Raw genomic sequence first — 18,725 nt, 5'->3', positions numbered from 1 at the left:
ATCATTCAAAAAATTGAAAGAGAGGGGGAACCTACATGGTGTAGTCTGTTGGGCATTCAACTCTGGTTTCAGGTTGGGTTGTGGTCTTTGGGTCATAGGATTGAGCCACATACTGGGTTCTGTGCTCAGTGCAGTGTCTGATTGGGACTCTCCCTTTCTCTACCCCCCCCACTAAAATAAGTAAATAAATCATAAAAAATATTAAAGGAAAAATAAAGACTTTCTCAGACAAACAAAAACTGAGGGAATTTGTTGTCAATAGACCTTCCTTGTTAGAAATGTAAAAGAAGTTCTTCAGAGAGAAGGAAATTTACATAGGTCAGAAATTTATGTACATAAAGAAAAAAAGAGCATCATTAGGCATTAAGGAAACTAATGTTCAAATTAAAACCACAATGATATGCCACTGACCAACTACTGGAATGCCTAAGATTGAAAAGAATGGTCATACTAAATTTTGACAAGTATGTGGATCTACTGGAACTCTCATATACTGTTGATGGTAAGTTAAATTTGTATAACTACTTTGTAAAACATTTTGGCAGTTTCTTAGAAAGTTAAACATACATTTGTTATAGGATCCAGCCATTCCATTCCTAGATTTTTAAGCAAAATAAATGAAATGTTCATACAAAGGCTTGTACATAAATATTCATAGGGGCTTTATCTGTAATAGAAAAAAAACTGAAAATAACCTAGTTATCCATTAACATATGAACAGAAAATCAAATGACATAAATATACACATTCAGAAAAAAATAAAGGAGGTAAAAACTATTGGTTGTGGAATATGTTTGAATTTCAAAATACCTATGATGAATGAAAGCAGCCTAAAACCAGACAAGAAAGAAAAAAAGAAAAACATGTTCTATGTATTCACATACTTATAAAGTTTCATAAAATCTGAACTAATCTATAGTGACTGAAAACAGATCTTCTGTTTTTGAGTATGGAGGGAAATGGAGAGGGGCAGGAAAGAGGGATTACCAAGGGTGTTGAGGAAGCTTCTGAGCATGATAAATGCATTTGTTATCTTGATGTCTGTGACAATTACCTGAGCATATACATATGTCAAGCTTATAAAATTTATTTATTTATTTATTTATTTATTTATTTATTTATTTATTTATTTAAAGAGAGAGCAGGGGATGGGGCACTGAGAAAGGGAGAGAGAAAAGTTTAAGCAGGCTTGCAACCCTGAGATCACAACTTGAAGTGAAACCATGAGTCAGATGCTTAACTGACTGAGGCACCCTGGTGCCTCAACATGCATTTTTCTAAAAATGTATAGTTTAATGTATATCAATTATAACTCAGTGAAGCTTTTTAAAAAGAGAAAGGTTAACTGAAAGCCAGTAGAAAAAGGGAAAAGATACATGACTAATGCAATTGAAATCTGAAATGGAATTAAAACGGGAAAAATGCATTGTAAATAAAAGGTTAAGACAATATTCAAAGTAAGTACATTAGTAATCTCAGTAAATAAGTGGTTTTAGAAAACAGACTCTCATATATAAAAACAAAACAAAGCCACGTTTTGTCATTCAAAATGCACCTAATCTATAATAGCAGAGAAAAGTTGAAAGTAAAATCTGAAAAATAATCCAGCCTGCAAATACTAACATCAACAACAACAAAAATCTAGTGTAGCAGTGTTATGAAATGCCAAAATAGTGAATATAGTAAAAATATAAATAAATTTCAGGAATAAAGAGAGTCATTGACAATGTAAAGCAAAGATAGAATATTTCTACACATTTATACATAACATGATCTCTAAATAAAGGTTAAAATACTCAAGCTGGGCAGCCCGGGTGGCTCAGTAGTTTGGTGCTGCCTTTGGCCCAGGGTGTGATCCTGGAGACCCGGGTCGAGTCTCATATCGGACTCCCTGCGTGGAGCTTGCTTCTCCCTCTGCCTGTGTCTCTGCCTCTCTCTCTGTGTGCCTCTCATGAATAAATAAATAAAATATTTAAAAATAAATAAATAAATAATAATAAATAGTCAAGCTGAAAAACTTCTGAGATCATCTTCATTAGAATTACCTACATAATTCAATGTTTTTTTAAATTTTATTTTATTATTTTTATTTTTTTTAAAGATTTTATTTATTCATGAGAGACACACACAGAGAGAGAGAGGCAGAGACATAGACAGAGGGAGAAGCAGTTCCTCCGTGGGGAGCCCACACAAGATTTGGTTCCAGGACCCAGGGATTACAACCCAAGCCAAGGCAGAGGTTCAACCACTGAGCCACCCAAGTGTCCCTGGAATTCAATGTTTCAATTCAGTGTCCAAAACAGCAAATCAGAATTGCTGAATTTAGGGTCCAACATTAAGCAATTCTGAGAATCATAGTAATGGTTCTTAAGCTATAGATGTTTAAGAAACAGATGTCTCCAGGTAAGCTGTTCCCTGAACACATTTCAAAGTTTCCAGAGAGCAGTAAGTAGAATGATATGGAGCAGTAGTTTTCACACTTGAGCAAATACCAGAATTATCTGTAGGAGTTTTAAAACACGGATTGCTGAGCCTGATTTGAGCTGAGGTCTGATATTTGCATTTCTAATAACCTCTCAGTGTATCTGGATGCTACTGGTCCAAGGATTATACTTTAAGAAGAACTGACATATGGAGATATCAAGTTCATGATAATGTCTAGTGGGGTGCCACTCTTCCTACCTTTCATTAGAAGACAATGACATTGCAAGAGAAAGTGCTTAGGAAAGACCCATATTAGAAAAGTGAAATTTCTCCTCCTTATTAAGATATCCTCAATTGTTTCTATCTTCATTTAACATTACTTGTGGTGTTATTGTTGATATGTAACTCCTCACCTTCAAATCTAACTACACGCTCAATCCTATTGATTCCATTTCTATTAGAATCACGTGATTTTCTCAACTTTCATCTCATTCACTCAGAATTTCTCAACTGAACATTGCAATAAGCTTCTGACTGATCTCTCACCTCCAGGTTCTCCCATAAAAACCATTTTATAAGCTTTATGTGCTAGTTTCAAAGCATGACTTGTGTTATTTCACTTCTTTCTTCAAAAGTGTTTACGTCTTTCTGTGCATTGAATATTTTACATACAATATGGAATAACCATGAAAATCTTTAACATGACATTAACTCATTCACTTAATAAATATTAACTAATTGTATAATATATGCAAGGCTTTATTCTAGGCTCTGGTGATAAGGTGCTAAAAGATATAAAAATTGGTCCTTCCCTCATTAAGATATATACAATAGAGAAGGCAGACATAGAATAGGTGATCACAAATGGTAGACTAACTGACAACAGGCAAGCTTAATGCCTTTCAGGATATGACCTAAATTCTCCGTAGATACAAATTTCTTCCTATCTGTACATATTTCACATGATTCATGTCATATTATTTTCCTTCCCCTGAAAATGTCTAATTATCTTGTCTCTGTAGTTGTACTGCTATCTAGAATGCTTTTCCTTTATTTCCCCCGTTTGGGATCCCACTCATCTTGTAATACCCAATTCAAAAGTCTTCCTTATCCCCTAAGTCAGAATTGATTGTTCCATCTTCTGCACTCCTAAAGCATATCGAATTTCAATTTGTATAGTGACTTACTTATCAGTCACTCCCACTAGATGCATCCTATGGGAGACCAGAGCTGTGTTGCCACGGCCAGGACAGCATCTTGTGTAGAGCATAAATTTAAATCATGCTTGTTGAATAAATGAAAAATGTAATTTAACTTTTTTTTTCCTTTGCAGATAAAATAGCAGTTGATGACTACACTAGTTTCATTTTTTAACCCACTGCTCTAGAGTCTTCAAGATAAGGGAAAATAAGCTTTTATGTTCCCAGCACAAATTAAAGTGAGGAACTAAAGTCTCAAAAATTACTCTTCTCAATTATCTACTAATAAAAATCAATCAAAATCACAAGTGATAACTATTTCTGATTTTTAAGGGTAATTATATATATATAGCACCATTTTATTTTATTTAAACTAAACTTAAATATATTTATTAATCACATCCACAGCTGAGCTGGTTTTTATTTTTCTGTAATACTTCAGTCACCTATGATCAAAATTTCAGCATCTTAACCAATTACTCAATGTATTATTGTTTGCAAGAAACCCAAAAGCTTTGTCAATCAAATTTCTGTAGTCAAAATCAATAGAAAGGAACTGCAAATTGTGAGGTTAAAATGATACTGAAATCCTGATGATTTTACAAAGTGAAAAGAAGTTAGCCAAATTTCAGCTTCATCTATATTTTATTAAAGGAAATAGTGCAATTTGAAATTCCATTAGTGTACTGAACGTGTTAATTTTAGAGCCTACTATGACCATAGCTATTTCTAGGTAAAACAGTTTTGCTTGCAGCCCTCATTAGAAAGCAATGTTGAACATCCATGTTGTGTATTGGTTTGTTTTTAAAGATTTATTACATACACATTCATGGTATGTATTGGTTTGTTTTAAAGATTTATTTATTTTATTTTTATTTATTGTTTTGTTTTTAAAGATGTATTTATTTTAGATAGGGAGAGCACAGGAGCCAGGGGGAGGGGCAAAGAGAGAGGGAGAGAATCCTCATGCAGATGCTCTACTGAGTGTGGAGCCCTGCACAGTGTCAATCCCAGGACCCTGAGACCAAGCCTAAAACAATAGTCAGCTACTCAACCAACTGAGCTACCTGGGCACCCCTCCTTGTTGTGTCTGTAACCCCATAAAGGTACAACCAGTTGGGCCAGCACAATGTATCTACACACTATAATGGAGCAGAATGCTCTGTACAACTAGGAAAAAAATAGTTATTAACTGAACCAATCAGGAATCTAAAATGAGAAGCACTGAAGTTAGTCTAAAATAAGCTTCAAGATGCAGATGATAGTTGACAAAAGGGAAATGGTGATGCACATTAACAGTGAACAGAAGTGTAAAAATCAATCCTGCCACTGGGTTACTAAAACTTAATGACTCTCAGTCTTTATGTGCAATTATTTTTATTTTTATTTACTTATGATAGTCACAGAGAGAGAGAGAGAGAGAGAGAGAGAGAGAGAGGCAGAGACACAGGCAGAGGGAGAAGCAGGCTCCATGCACCGAGAGCCTGACGTGGGACTCAATCCCAGGTCTCCAGGATTGTGCCCTGGGCCAAAGGCAGGCGCCAAACCACTGCGCCACCCAGGGTTCCCTTTATGTGCATTTTTTAAGGTGAGGTTTGTTAAAGTATAATTGACATGTAGCAAAAATCACCCTACTTAGATGTATAGTCCTCTGAATTTTGACAGATGTATACTATCACTTCATCACTACCACAATCAAGGTATGCAATATGTCCATCAGCCCCAGAAAGTTTTCTTGTTTCATTAATTGTTCTACTAGTTGTCCCGAGAAGTATCCTTGATTCCCATCAGGTCTGGTTACTTTGAGCCAAAGAGATCAGACCCCAAAAAGTACACACTAGATGATTTCATTTATCTATATTATTTATATTATATATAATATATCAATATTACATTTGTCTGTATTTTTTCACAAATCTATAATGTAGAAATCTGGATTGTTTTTACTCTTGGGGACATGAAATGAGGCTAATGACTGAAACGGGACCTGAGTTGAGCTGATGGGATATTGGTAATGATATTTTTGTTGTTGTTTTGATAGAAGTGAGGGGTACAAAGGAATATTTGATATGTGAAAATTTATTACTAGGAATATGATTTTTAAAAATTTCCTCTATATGTTATACAGTGTATGAAAAGCATATCCCTCCCCAAGGGTGAAAAAAAAGAACATTTAAAGAATGCCACCATGTCTCAGTAAAAGTCAAAATCCTGGAGCACCTGGGGTGACTCAGCTGGTGGAGCTTCTGACTCTTGGTTCCAGTTCAGGTCATGATCCCATGGTTATGAGATGAAGCCCCATGTTGGGCTCTGTAAGTACGGAGTCTGCTTTACATCCTCTCTCTCTGCCCTTTCCCTGCTCACATGCACTCTCTTGTTGTCTCTTGCACTCTCTCTCTCTCAAATAAATAAGTAAAGTCTTAAAAAAATCAAAATCCTTATAACATGCTAACAGATGGTACATGACCTGTTCTCTTTGTCCATTCATTTCCAGCCATATTGACCTCTTTGCTGTTCTAAGCATACACAGGGTATTTTTTTCACTCAACCCTTAGTACTGGTTGTTTTCTTGCTTAGTACACTTTCTACCTTTAACTCCCTCATAGTCTTCAAGTCCTTGTTCAAATATAATCTCGATAAGGTGTATCTTGACCATCCTTCTTTGTAGAGAATTTATGCTTCACTTCACTACTGGAACGGAAGAAGCCATAAGTTCAACAGAATTTGGGGGAAAGTCAGACATTCAGTTTTTTAACCTAATTGAGTTTTCTGTTAGTCACCATGTGGGGATAATGAATAATCACTTGTAATTACAAATACAAAGTTCAAGAGAAGTTAATCAGAATATATACATCTTGGAGTAGTATGTTTTAGAGATATATAAATCTTTGGAATCATGATGTTACAGAGAGAGAGTGAAAGAGAAAGAGCAGAAGGAGAGAGGGAGAGAATGCACATAGAGACCAAGAACTGAACACTGAGGGAAAACACCTCCAAGAAGGGCCAGCACTAGGGAGAAGGGAGTAAAGTCAACAAAGAAACTGAGAAGAACAAAACCAGCGAGGCAGGAGAAAAACCAAACTATCATGTTAACCCAGAAACAAAGTCAATAAAATATACAAAGATGATAAGCTATGGAAGATCCTGCTTAAAACTAATGGACCCAAACAATTTGTTATCCAAACTAAGACACTTTTGAGGGTAAACATAAACCCCAGGTTGGGCAGTAGTCTTAGAACTATCTTGGGAAACCATAACCATATGGTCATTAACATGTGTATGTCAAGTAAGATGAGAACTGAGAATTGCTGGTTAGATTTGGCAATGTGAAAGCTGGTCTGGAAATGCAAATAGTGCATTGTGGGGAGTTGGGAGAGTGGAGTGGATTGGATAGTAGTATCTCCCCAAATTCATGTCACCTGAATCCTGAGAATGGGACCTCATTTGGAAATAGAGTCTTATTAAATATAGTAAGGATCAAGATGAAATCATAGTGGACTGTAGTGGGGCTTATTGGAGAATAGGAAGAAAGAACACAGAAAGACACACCAAGAAGGCAGAGACTGGAATTAAGCTGCTACAATTCAAGTAATGCCTGGGACCACCTGAAGCTGAAGGAGGCAAGAAAGAATTCTCTGCCAGAGTCTAAAGAGACAGGCTGGCCCTAGTGACACATTAAAATCATACTTCACAGTATCAAGAGACTGTAAACAAACAGTCTCTAGTATTTGGGACTTCGTTATGGCAGTCCTAACAACTAATACGATAGGGAGGTAAAAAGCAAAGTGTAAAGGTGTTTCAGAAAGAGCAGGAGACAAGAAACTAAAGGTATGGGGGAGCGCTCCTCAAACTGCCTTATAAACTAATTATCTGTTTTGAAGGACAAGCTTTTTTATTTTCTGACCTACTGCAAAACATTCTTTGTATAAAATATGACAGACAGAAACAAATTACTCCAAAAATGAAATAACCCAAAACATGCAAAATATGAGCCCTGTTTTCATTGTTATTGATTCAATTGATATGTAAAATTATTTTAAAAGCAGATGCTAAAAAATTGTTTCTAAATGCTAACTTTTCATCACTGTTTATCTTGTCGTAGAATGGGACTCACAGCTCAGTGAATCGAATAGGTCCATAGGCCACCTACATAGAGTGTCATCGGTGCAGACAACTTCTTTAAGATCTTAGAGGAAAGAGAAAAAGGACATCTTAGAGAAAATGAAGCTTGATTCTTTGATTTGATGAAGATTACTCTATTGGAATACTATTTTTCTCATTTACATTTTCCTAGAAATTCTGGTGACAACTATGAATGATCTTAAATGCATGACTTTATAATTCTGCAAAGACAATAGCTTTGCTGAAGATAGGACCACTTGCACCAAATGTGCAGTGGCTGTTTGTCCCTTGCCTGGGTACTCTGACATTCTTGGTATTTCTTTGAGCTCTACCTCTAGCTTCCATGTAAATCTGCTTCTTATGGCCTACACCACAACCCTTCTTTCTGATATTGTTCTTTGGGTACCGCAACTACATTGTTCCACAAGAGGCCCAGGACTTTACTTCATCTTAGTGTGCAAGTGCAAAAGTATAAAATTCCAGCTCCCTTGCTTCCAGCATGATCATACATTGAGGTATAATTTATAATCTAGAGCCTCCCTTGGGGAAAGGTTGAGACTAGATTTACAATCGCACACTGATTTGGCTTCTTTCCTATCTTGTCGTGTATTCTCTATTTCTCATTTTTCATGGAAGTTATTCCACAATAAGCACTTGCATATGAATCCTCATCTTATGGTCTGCATCTGGGTAATATGAATTAAAACCAAATATAGTCATTTGCAATAAAATGATTCATGAAGTAGCTTCCTATTTCTGATGTGTGATGCCATTCACTTATTAGAATACGTAAGCAAGTTACTGTGACTTGACTACAAGGGTTAATGGATGAAAAATTTTGCCAAACCTTAAATCTTTTTTATAAAATCTGAAATGCTAGAAATGTAAGGGGAGTTTTATTTACTAATAAATGTTTAGAGTTTTATTCAAGTAAAAATTTCTCTCTGTAGCAAAAGCTTAGTTGGTTATAGAAATACAACATGAATTATAATTAATATATTCCTAATTTTTACTGTGCTTTGGATATTTTCATTGGTATTTTGATGTTTTCTTCCTCTAGCTAACATCTTTATAAACAGATTTTTGAACTTAATAATACACATATATAAATTATGTATATACTACAAACTCAGTAAAATATATATTATGTTAATATAATTAAATACAGCTTAAAAACACCCAATCTATGTGTCTATGTAAGGAAAGGTCAATAATTATGAAGTATTTTTTTCCCTTGGACTTATATGCTCATAGTAGATTTTAGTGGAGAATTGAGAAAAATTGGATGTAATTTATTTGATCTGCAACAAATTTAATTTTTAAATATAAACTTGAGGCTTAAACTGTGAATGCCTTATAGTTTTTCACTTAATATAGCCTTAATAATATGAATTACTTCTGACTGATTCTTAAACATGCTTATTTAGGAGCAAACCAATTTTATACTGCTGCGCTACTATTCTAAAGCTCTAAATTATTGTAAAAAATTTAGAAAGGAAGTCAAATAACTGGAATCTGCTACATGGATATTGTCTTTCCATCATATATAAAGACTTTGCACCAATGTGCCCAGACGCTTGAGATGTTCTTAGAAGCATCTTTGGCTTAATAAAAAAATAAATTATAGTTAGTGAGAGATTAGAAGATTATAATACATTACAAAATTCATTTCCACTACTTCTAGCTCTGCCAGTTTTCCTCAGGTCCTAGCACTAGTCAGATGCCTCTGGATGAAACACCATCTATGAAGTTCACAGACCAACCAAGGAAAAGAGAACTAAACTTCTGACAGAAAGCAAATTCTGTTTCTGGCTTACTGTGGTAGCTTTTGAAGAGTCATTTCATATTTCCATCTTTTTCCTCCTATGAAAAGATATGAATGATAAAAATGGAAATGTCTTGCAGAAAAAAAAGACAAAAACGTTCTTTGATAGGAATGTTATAATAATCTAAGTGAAACCATCCTTTTGCTGCTTTGTGTAATTTTTGTGGGGGAATGCTCATGAGTCTCCAGCTATGCCAAATTGGTGATTGCATGCCAGGGCTGGATGAGAATTCAAAAGGCCCTTTCCCTTTAGGTCATGAAGATTCTGAGAGAGATCACAGCTTTGCAGGCTGTGGAAAGTCAGATGAACAGAAGAAAAGCATTTCTATGATAAGTTAGTACAAAATGAATCGACATAATATTAGTAAAGGTAACAATTTTAAAAGAAGAAATAGTATTTTGTGTGAAAGGTAGCATTTACTCTAATAAGTAGCTTATAAAATGTCAACAATTTCAGCAATAAAATTATATTACAGCCAAGAACTAGAGAAATATGCCTTAATTTCTATTAACTCATCATCATATATTTCCCAACCCTAACTTGACCCAAAAGGAACCAACAGATAATGAGACTATTAATGTTAAAATCTAGAAATTGGACACTTAGAAATTCTGTAATAATCAGGTTATCTTTGGTATATACAGAATGTAGAGTTACAATATGTAACTCTATGCAACTCAATGTTGTCAAATTGACATTAATCTTATAGTTTGTAGGAGCATCTTGATAGTAAGTTTCTAAGCATGACTGGGCTCACTAAAAGGCCATGACTGCTAGAAAAATGTAATATAGTTACACAGCAGGACGTGAATTTTTGTTGTTGTTATTGGTGCTTATTTGCCTTCGTTGCGTTTGTTTTATGTACTGAAATGATCACAAATTAGAAGACTCAAACTCTCAGTCATCATTTTACTTTCCTGATGCCCTAAGACCCTTGGCCTTTTGCCAAACGGGAGAAACATTCCTATTGTCATTCTCACTGTGTTGCTGTAGCCCTTTGGTCCCTTATAACTGGTCTTGGTAACGCTGGCAACCTGCCTGTCTGAAAGCAGGTGCAAGCATACATTCATTCCCAAGTACTCACTGCTAAGCCTGGTAAGTCCAAAGTCAATGCCCAGAGGTCTCTAGGTATTTTACCAGAACTAGGTTCAAGCCTTCTCTGAACTTGTGTTTATTCCATCATCTATGGAATTTTGATAATACATTTGGTCTAAGAACAAAGATAAGTCTATTGTCCCAGAGTCTGCAAGACACAGTTATTTATTGGGAAGCTGATGCTATGTAAAGAGAAAAAAATAAGTTTTTTCTATCTGAGCCAGGAAGCATAGTGCCTCTCTGACATGAGCTTAAATGGGGTTATCTCCTGCCACCCAAAAGGAAACAAAGATCTTTTAAAGTTGTGAAAGTTATAAATCAATTTCCTAAAGATCACAGTTTATTTGGGCAAATAATTCAAAACAAAAAGGTCAAAACTGAACATAAGTACTGCCCTGATAATGACTATCTGCCCTGCAGTAGGGCAGCCCGGGTGGCTCAGTGGTTTAGCGCCACCTTCAGCCCAGGGCGTGATCCTGGAGACCCGGGATTGAGTCCCACCTCAGGCTCCCAGCATGGAGCCTGCTTCTCCCTCTGCCTGTGTCTCTGCCTCGGTGTGTGTGTGTGTGTGTGTGTCTCATTAATAAATAAAACATTTAAAAAAAATGATAACGGTAAAGGGAGTGGTTGATTAGTCTCATAGAGGGCAGCAGAGCAACTTGGTTCTGTTGGCTTAAAGTGTGTAATCTGCACTGTTTACCTAAGTGCCACAAAGGAGTAAGGCTCTTAAAAATTTGAGTGTTCTTTAGAAAAATGGGACTATCCCTTGCCAATTCTGGGAGGTAGATCCTTTTAAATTTGTTTTCATTTTCCAAATAAGCATATGCCTTTCTCTCCTAGATTCAATCTACTTTTTTTTAATGATGACTTTATTTTTATGTCAAAAGGAAAGAGGCACAGCTCATTATCAGATCCAATAAATGTTTTAAAATGTTGAGTAAAAACATAAGTTATATAGGACCTAATTCAGTGCTTCAGTAGTTACAAATCAAAACTACAGCAGCTTGGGTTTTTGCATGTAGCTAAGATTTCCATATCTCTTATATTATTAATCTTTCCACTTATGCTACATTAGCTTGTCATGATTTGTGCTATTACACTCATTTTCCCTCCTTATTCTATTCTAGTCTTTGTGGTTTCAACTTGGTGAAATATAAACCTGCAGTATTGCAATATTAAAACTGTTTTGCCCACTGGTACCTTGAAGAAACAATGTGTAGGCCAGTGCCCTGGTAGTGACAGCCTTTATCCCTAAACAATATTTCACTGGTCATTCATTATACCTAATGGAAGATTTGAGTACAGCACATTGTGGTGTTGCTAACAGTCTATTTTAATACCTACAGGGTTACATTTCAGTTACAGGTGAACATTTAGGATCTCACATATAGACTAGGTAAACCAAAAGATGGTCTAGACTCTAGGCTAGTAAGGAAGGAAAAGGCGTCAGAATTCAGGCTAGAGAGAACTGGCTATAGTCCTCCATCTTGAAGGGAAAATTCAATAACACAAATTAAAATGTCCAGAGGGCAAACTTAACTTCCCCTTGAACTAGTATTGGTATTTAATTTTGTGGCCAGAATTAAGTTTTACCTTCCAGAGAGATAGATCTTGAAATAAGAACAATGGCAATACTAAGGCTCTGTTAACTTCTTTTGTCCACTTCTGGTCTGTGGCATGGTAAACACATACATTATTGGGGAGGGGCGGGTCTACTCCAAGTGACAAAGTATTAACAAAAATTAGGCAAATTTTCATTTCCAATGCTTTATTTAAGAAGGTTAAGAATCAAGTCAGCTATTTGTGTTTCCATATCCCACCTACAAATGTAGAAAAAAATCAACCAGTGGGAGAACTGGCACTTGTTTTTTTTGGCAGAGCTAGTTCACTATTAGGCTCAGGTGGATTATTTATATAAAGCCATTAATAGTAAGTATAATATAAGGGATATATTTGAATCAAAATTGATGAGCAAAGCCAACACATGTCATAGGAGAGGAATATCATGGGACAAAGTCAAGGTGTAAACTAATGATGAAGTGACAAATAAAATGAGCATCTTGAACAAATTGTAAAGCAGGGGAAACCAAAACAAAATAGTTCAAGATGTAGAATATTACCAAAGGGAATATTATTTGGTTAGCTGTTTGGTTTAAAGAATAATTGGGTCAAGTATGAACCTTGCTGGTCACAAGGATTTTGACTACCATCCTATGAGTAAAAGTAAAATCTAGTTCTATACACTAGGTACACCCAGTGTACCTAAAAATTAAGGAAATTAAGGAAAATACTTTTTTTTTCTTCTGTGAACAGATGGATGGCATAATTTACACAAGTCACATGAACAGGAGTCTTCTTGAGGTTAATTCCAGCCCTGTGCTACTGAGAGGTAAAGGAAATTGTAACATAAACGGATGGGCTAACACCAAAGGTGAGAAGGGCTTATAGCAACTGATACGACTGAGAAACAAAGAGCTGGCCAAATATTGACTAGACACTTTCCCATAAAGGTCTCGTAGTCTAAGATATCCATTAAGCCATATACATAGTTGTTAGAACCTTCTTTCCTCTTCATGTACATCAAATCTGCCAGCTAGTCCAATCAGTTGTATTCCTGAAATATAACTAAAAGCCGCCCACTTTCTCCAGCTACACTCCCACCATGGTAGAACATTCTGCCCTTGGCTCCTGCAACTGTTTCCTAATCAGTTTATCTGTTTTCACTCTTGCCAAGTACCTCACCCATCCCGATCCATTTTCCTCACAACGGTCAGTGTAATTTTAATGTATATGCAGGTCACACCACTTTCTACATACAACCTTCTGATTGCTTCTTGATGCACTCAAAAGAATCTTAACATCTTATTCTGGCACATGATATCCTACTTAACCTAGCCTCTACCTTAATCCCATCTCCATCTCTCTCCTCTTGGCTTACCATTGATTCAGCCAAACGTCCTTTTCACTTCCATGGATTTCTCTTCCTCCAGCTCTTAGTAAGGCTTACCCATTTAACATCAGTTTTCAGCTCAAACATCGGTTCCCCACAGACTGCTTCTAAACTTCTACTTCAGTTACCCTCTTTCCTATCAAGTTAGTATTTTATGCCTTTATCAATCAAATGCAATATTCTCCCTCTGTCTCCCACCACTAAAATATAGTATCAACAATATTACCTTTCATCTCATTACTCTAACTCTAGTTCCTAGAATAGTGAATGAAGGGGATCCCTGGGTGGCGCAGTGGTTTGGTGCCTGCCTTTGGCCCAGGGTGCAATCCTGGAGACCTGGGATCGAATCCCACGTCAGGCTCATGCTGCATGGAGCCTGCTTCTCCCTCTGCCTATGTCTCTGCCTCTCTCTCTCTCTCTGTGACTATCATAAATAAAAAAAAATTAAAAAAAAGAATAGTGAATGAATAAATAAAATGAATAAATGAAATAGTACAAATCTGTTACCACTTTTGCTCAAGTGAAGAAATTTATCTTGATATTTGTTCATTTACCTAATAAGGTAAAGACTACCACCATTAGCCCTATTTTATAAATGAGAAAATTGAAGAACAGGTAGACTAAAGTAGGTGGTGTCATGAAGTTCAAAATTAGGAAACTTTGCTTTTATTCCATATCCTTAATAAAATTTGTCACTCTTTTGATTGGATGACTCCTTTATTTCATGTAGAAAAGTCACAGATTGCATTTGCTATAACCTTTTCATATAAAGAATTTAGATAAATCCAAGTTTTATGAAAGGAGGAGCAATCAGAATCTGGTATATGTATGTGACACAGTTATCTCTGCAGTATTCATGAAATGTGCACTCAGATATTTCTTTTGTGATGCCTAGAGTCACTTGACAGATTCAATAAAAATATGATTTTGTGTGAGGCAATGGGGTGTAGTTTATTCTCTTCTTCTGAAATTATGATACTACAGATAGAATAAAATAAAAAGGGGTAGAGAAAAGCAAGACTCTCCAGAGGACCACAAATATAAATATATGCCATGCTTGTAGAAATGACCAGCCACCTTTTGTGTCCAGTGATATCACAGATTCTTACAGGATGAATATTATCCATGTTATCTAAGTTATTTTCAGTAGTTTGGAGGTCATCAGCTTAGCAATAATCCAACTCATTATAATGCAAACCTGTGAAGAATAAACAGATACACAGCAGTACATAGGCCCAAATTTGGTCTGCATTTTACTATTTTTAGCATGTATGTGTGCATGTGTATATGTGTACATATGTTTGTGCTTCTGTGAATCCATAAGAAGCAGCTTAAATAAGATCCTGGATTTTTCTAAGTGTGAACTACAGAGCCAGTAAAGCCTGAGAAATATAGGGTCTAAAAATGATGCAGAATCTGTCAAGGATTTTCTTTAACACTGGAAGTGGAACTGACTCATCTATGACTTCCTTCTCCTTAAAAAGAGAAAATGAAATTGATATGGTAGGGTACCAGTTAAATTGCCTGGATGGGTAGTGAATTCTGAAGAGCAAGAGGCCCTTACCCAAGAACTGAAGAAATAAACCAAGCTAATGTCTCTGGAGGATAGAAGAAAGATGAAGATCATTTACTAAGTATATTCAGTATAAATAGGGTTGGAATAATACACCATGGGTATCTACATTTGATTTTGAAAGAAAGTTTACCAGTTACCCAGTTGTACAAACAGCGCATCTTTTTTCTGCTCTATTTTAGGTACTTCAGTTTGTTTTCTTATCTGGAAATAAGCCATTTAATTTTCAAACATATGTGCTTTCCTTAGAAGACTTCTAATAATAGATTGATAGATTATTCAACTGTCTTTTATTTAGTGCACATCTGTTAATGTTTGGCACTGGAGAAGGCATAATGGGCTCAAGTAGCATCCGTGATCCTGGGATGTAGGGAATCTCAGAATCTAAGAATACTCCGAAATACTGAGTATTAGACCAGGTCAGGTTTCCAAAAGAAGAATATATGATTACTAAAAGTGCACAGATTTAAAAAAAAAAAGAAAAGGAAAGCAAAATAACTGATATGAGAGCAGTTCAAATTTCCAGCTTTCATTCCTGGTAATGCCATCAAATGTATTTCAGCTTATGGCTTGTTAAAGTGATGACCAATTATAGCAAAATAAAAAAAAATGGCTTTGAGAAAATGTTGCAATGAAGAAATTAATAGCTTACATAATGCATCATCAATACAAACTCCTTCACTGCACCATTATCCTGGCTCTGCTTCATTACATTAACCCACTGGCACTCCAGTGGGCTAGCAGCACACAACATGCTTGCAAGGGGCAGAGGCAAGAACAGCAGTATTGATAATAAAATCAAGATATTCAGAGGCATACAAGTGGGTTTAAAGTGAAAAGAGGCAAACATCTTACTGCTGATTACATGTTTTAAGCCAGGGAATCTGCAAATATGTGGATAACAGAAAGGATGTTTTTTTTTTTAATGTCAAGGAAACACTGCTTTTGAATTGAGTTAACAGGAAGGCACAGATATAATAAGAAAAGAGATCCTTGGATGGCTACTTCCAAAAGATCTACCTAGTGAACTGGAATCATGGGAATGTTCAGCTTGCTTTATGAAGGTGACAGAACCATTTATTTGGACTAATTTCACCAGAGCATTTTGGGTTTCTTTACAATCTTTGGTAGATTCCTTTAGTAATGGCATAACTAGGAGGAGACTCTGCCCTATCCTGAAAGACAACACAATTCACCCTAATAAAGTAGTAAAATAGACATGATAATAATAATACAATGGAAAATAGGGACAATACCACTGTGTACTTCATAATGTTGTTAGGTGGACAAAATGTGCTGATACATGTAGGTATATTAAGAATGGTTCCTGGCCTATATAAAATTCTACATACATGTTAACTATTAGTATTATTTCACTCTTGCATCCTCTATTTATTTGTCCAAAAAAATAGATGTAAAATCTTTATTAGTAGCTTATGATATTTCTGCTGATACTGAGATTGTTTGGATAAGGGCCAACTAGTAGAAGAAACTCCAGTATTAGCATAATGATATCACATAACACAAATAAAAAACAGACTGATCAGAAATCTTGTATAACATGCAATCTTAGGGAAAAAAACATGCAATCTTAGGTACACACAATATTTTATTCACCTCTAAAAATTCCTAAAAGTCAGACAATAAGTAAATAAGCACAAGAAGCATGAACAACTGAGAACATTTTAATTTATAGCATCTACCCCATGGAGATTTCTCAATTTTTACCCAGTGTTGCATCGTAGACTTTCTATGGAAAGATGAGTTCATAATATTTTGAATTGATCAGCTAACCAGAGTCTGTAGAACTTATCAACATAGAAGAGCAATACTTTATCTCCCAGGTATGGATTTGTAGGCCCTGAAACATTGGAGAAGAAGTAATAAAATTTAGGACAGTACAGGTAACATTTTCTATTTATTTCTCTTGGAAAAAACAAGGGCACCTGGGTGGCTCAGTCAGTTAAGTGTGTGCCTTAGGCTCAAGTCTTGATCCCAGGGTCTTGGGATTGAGCCCAGTACTGGGCTCCCTGCTCAGCAGGGAATCTGCTTCTCCCTCTGCCCCTCCCCACTGGTTGTAATTTCTTGCTCTCTCTCTGTCTCTCTGTGTCAAATAAATAAATAAAATCTTTTTTTAAAAAATAAAAAAAACAAGTTTTAGTTCAAGAAAACCTGGAATGAACCACCTTAACATTATGCCACAAATGGCTTAAAAACAATGAGACCTGTGAAAATTATTTTCCTTGTAATTTCCTTTTATTTCATATTTCAATAGCATTGATTTATAATTAGAGATTTAAATAAACGTCCCTCATTTTACTTTATATGAGGTAGTCTGTTCTATTAGAAAAAGCACACAGCTTTGAATCAGAGGATCTGGTTTCAAACTCTGAATGCACCGCCCACCAATCCAATGATTTTGAACAATTTGATTTATCACTATAATGTGGGTTGTTCTATATTTTTAAGTATATAAAATTTGGGCTCAAAACACCCATTTCTCCAGGTTGTAATGAGGATCAATTAAAATGATATTAGGTAATAATGTCTAATAAACGTTAGTTGATATTTTTATTCTCAATGAATATCCAAACAGGGAATTAATCTTTACCATCATACATGCTGACCACTAAAAACTGAGACATACTGTTGAATAAAAGTGTATGCTTTCTAAATTTATGATGGAACAACTCTTCAGCAATGGAGAGTAACAGCTGAGGCAAAGAAAGAGGTGTTTGTTCATAGGGGCAGGAGTTCACAGATAAAAGAAGGATCTTGTGTTCAATGACACACAGGAATAGCAGATAGAGACTACATGATCCAAAAGAAAATAAAAGTGACAGCACAGTATTTGCTATTTCTGGTTAATAAAGAAGAGCCTGGAAGAGGAACAATTATTAGTGAGATACCTTCATTGTTATTTATTGTTATTATTATACTTGTCATTACTTAATTTATAAACAGTATCATAATAATTTTTACACCAGAATTCATCAAAAACTAAATTGCTTTCCTAAAATATCACACAAAGTTCCATGTTATAAAGGAATTAGTAAGGTAAGAACTTACGACTTTTTTAGTCTTTGATTTTTCATAGAATAAATTGAATGAAACTGACAAAAGTAAAATAGGAACATCTCCTATTTACTATGTTCTCCAATATGAAACACCTCGTTAAAAGTATTAAATTATATTTAGGAGCAAGATTAGTGGATCTATCCAAACCTCAGTAATGAAAATACATTTCAGTGCCAATTGTTTCCTGGTTAAAAATGACTAGCTGGTGTAAAATAACAATATGCACTTTTTCACAGTTCCAAGTATAACTTTTTTTTTGTGAAATGCATGACTACACATCATTAACTATCCTTTTGTTTTATTTTCTTAAGCCACTATAATAGATAATCGGTTTTCCCTGTAATGAGCAAAGCTACTAATCAATAATTAGCTATCTGCATACAAAGCTAGCAATCTTCAAAATTACTTCTATGTACCTGAACATTAGACCCAGAGGCAAATTCTATATTGTCTCTATT

The sequence above is a fragment of the Nyctereutes procyonoides genome, unplaced genomic scaffold (assembly GCF_905146905.1).
Source record: "Nyctereutes procyonoides isolate TBG_1078 unplaced genomic scaffold, NYPRO_anot_genome, whole genome shotgun sequence".
NCBI lineage: Eukaryota > Metazoa > Chordata > Mammalia > Carnivora > Canidae > Nyctereutes > Nyctereutes procyonoides.
Note: the sequence above shows the minus strand (reverse complement) of the source record.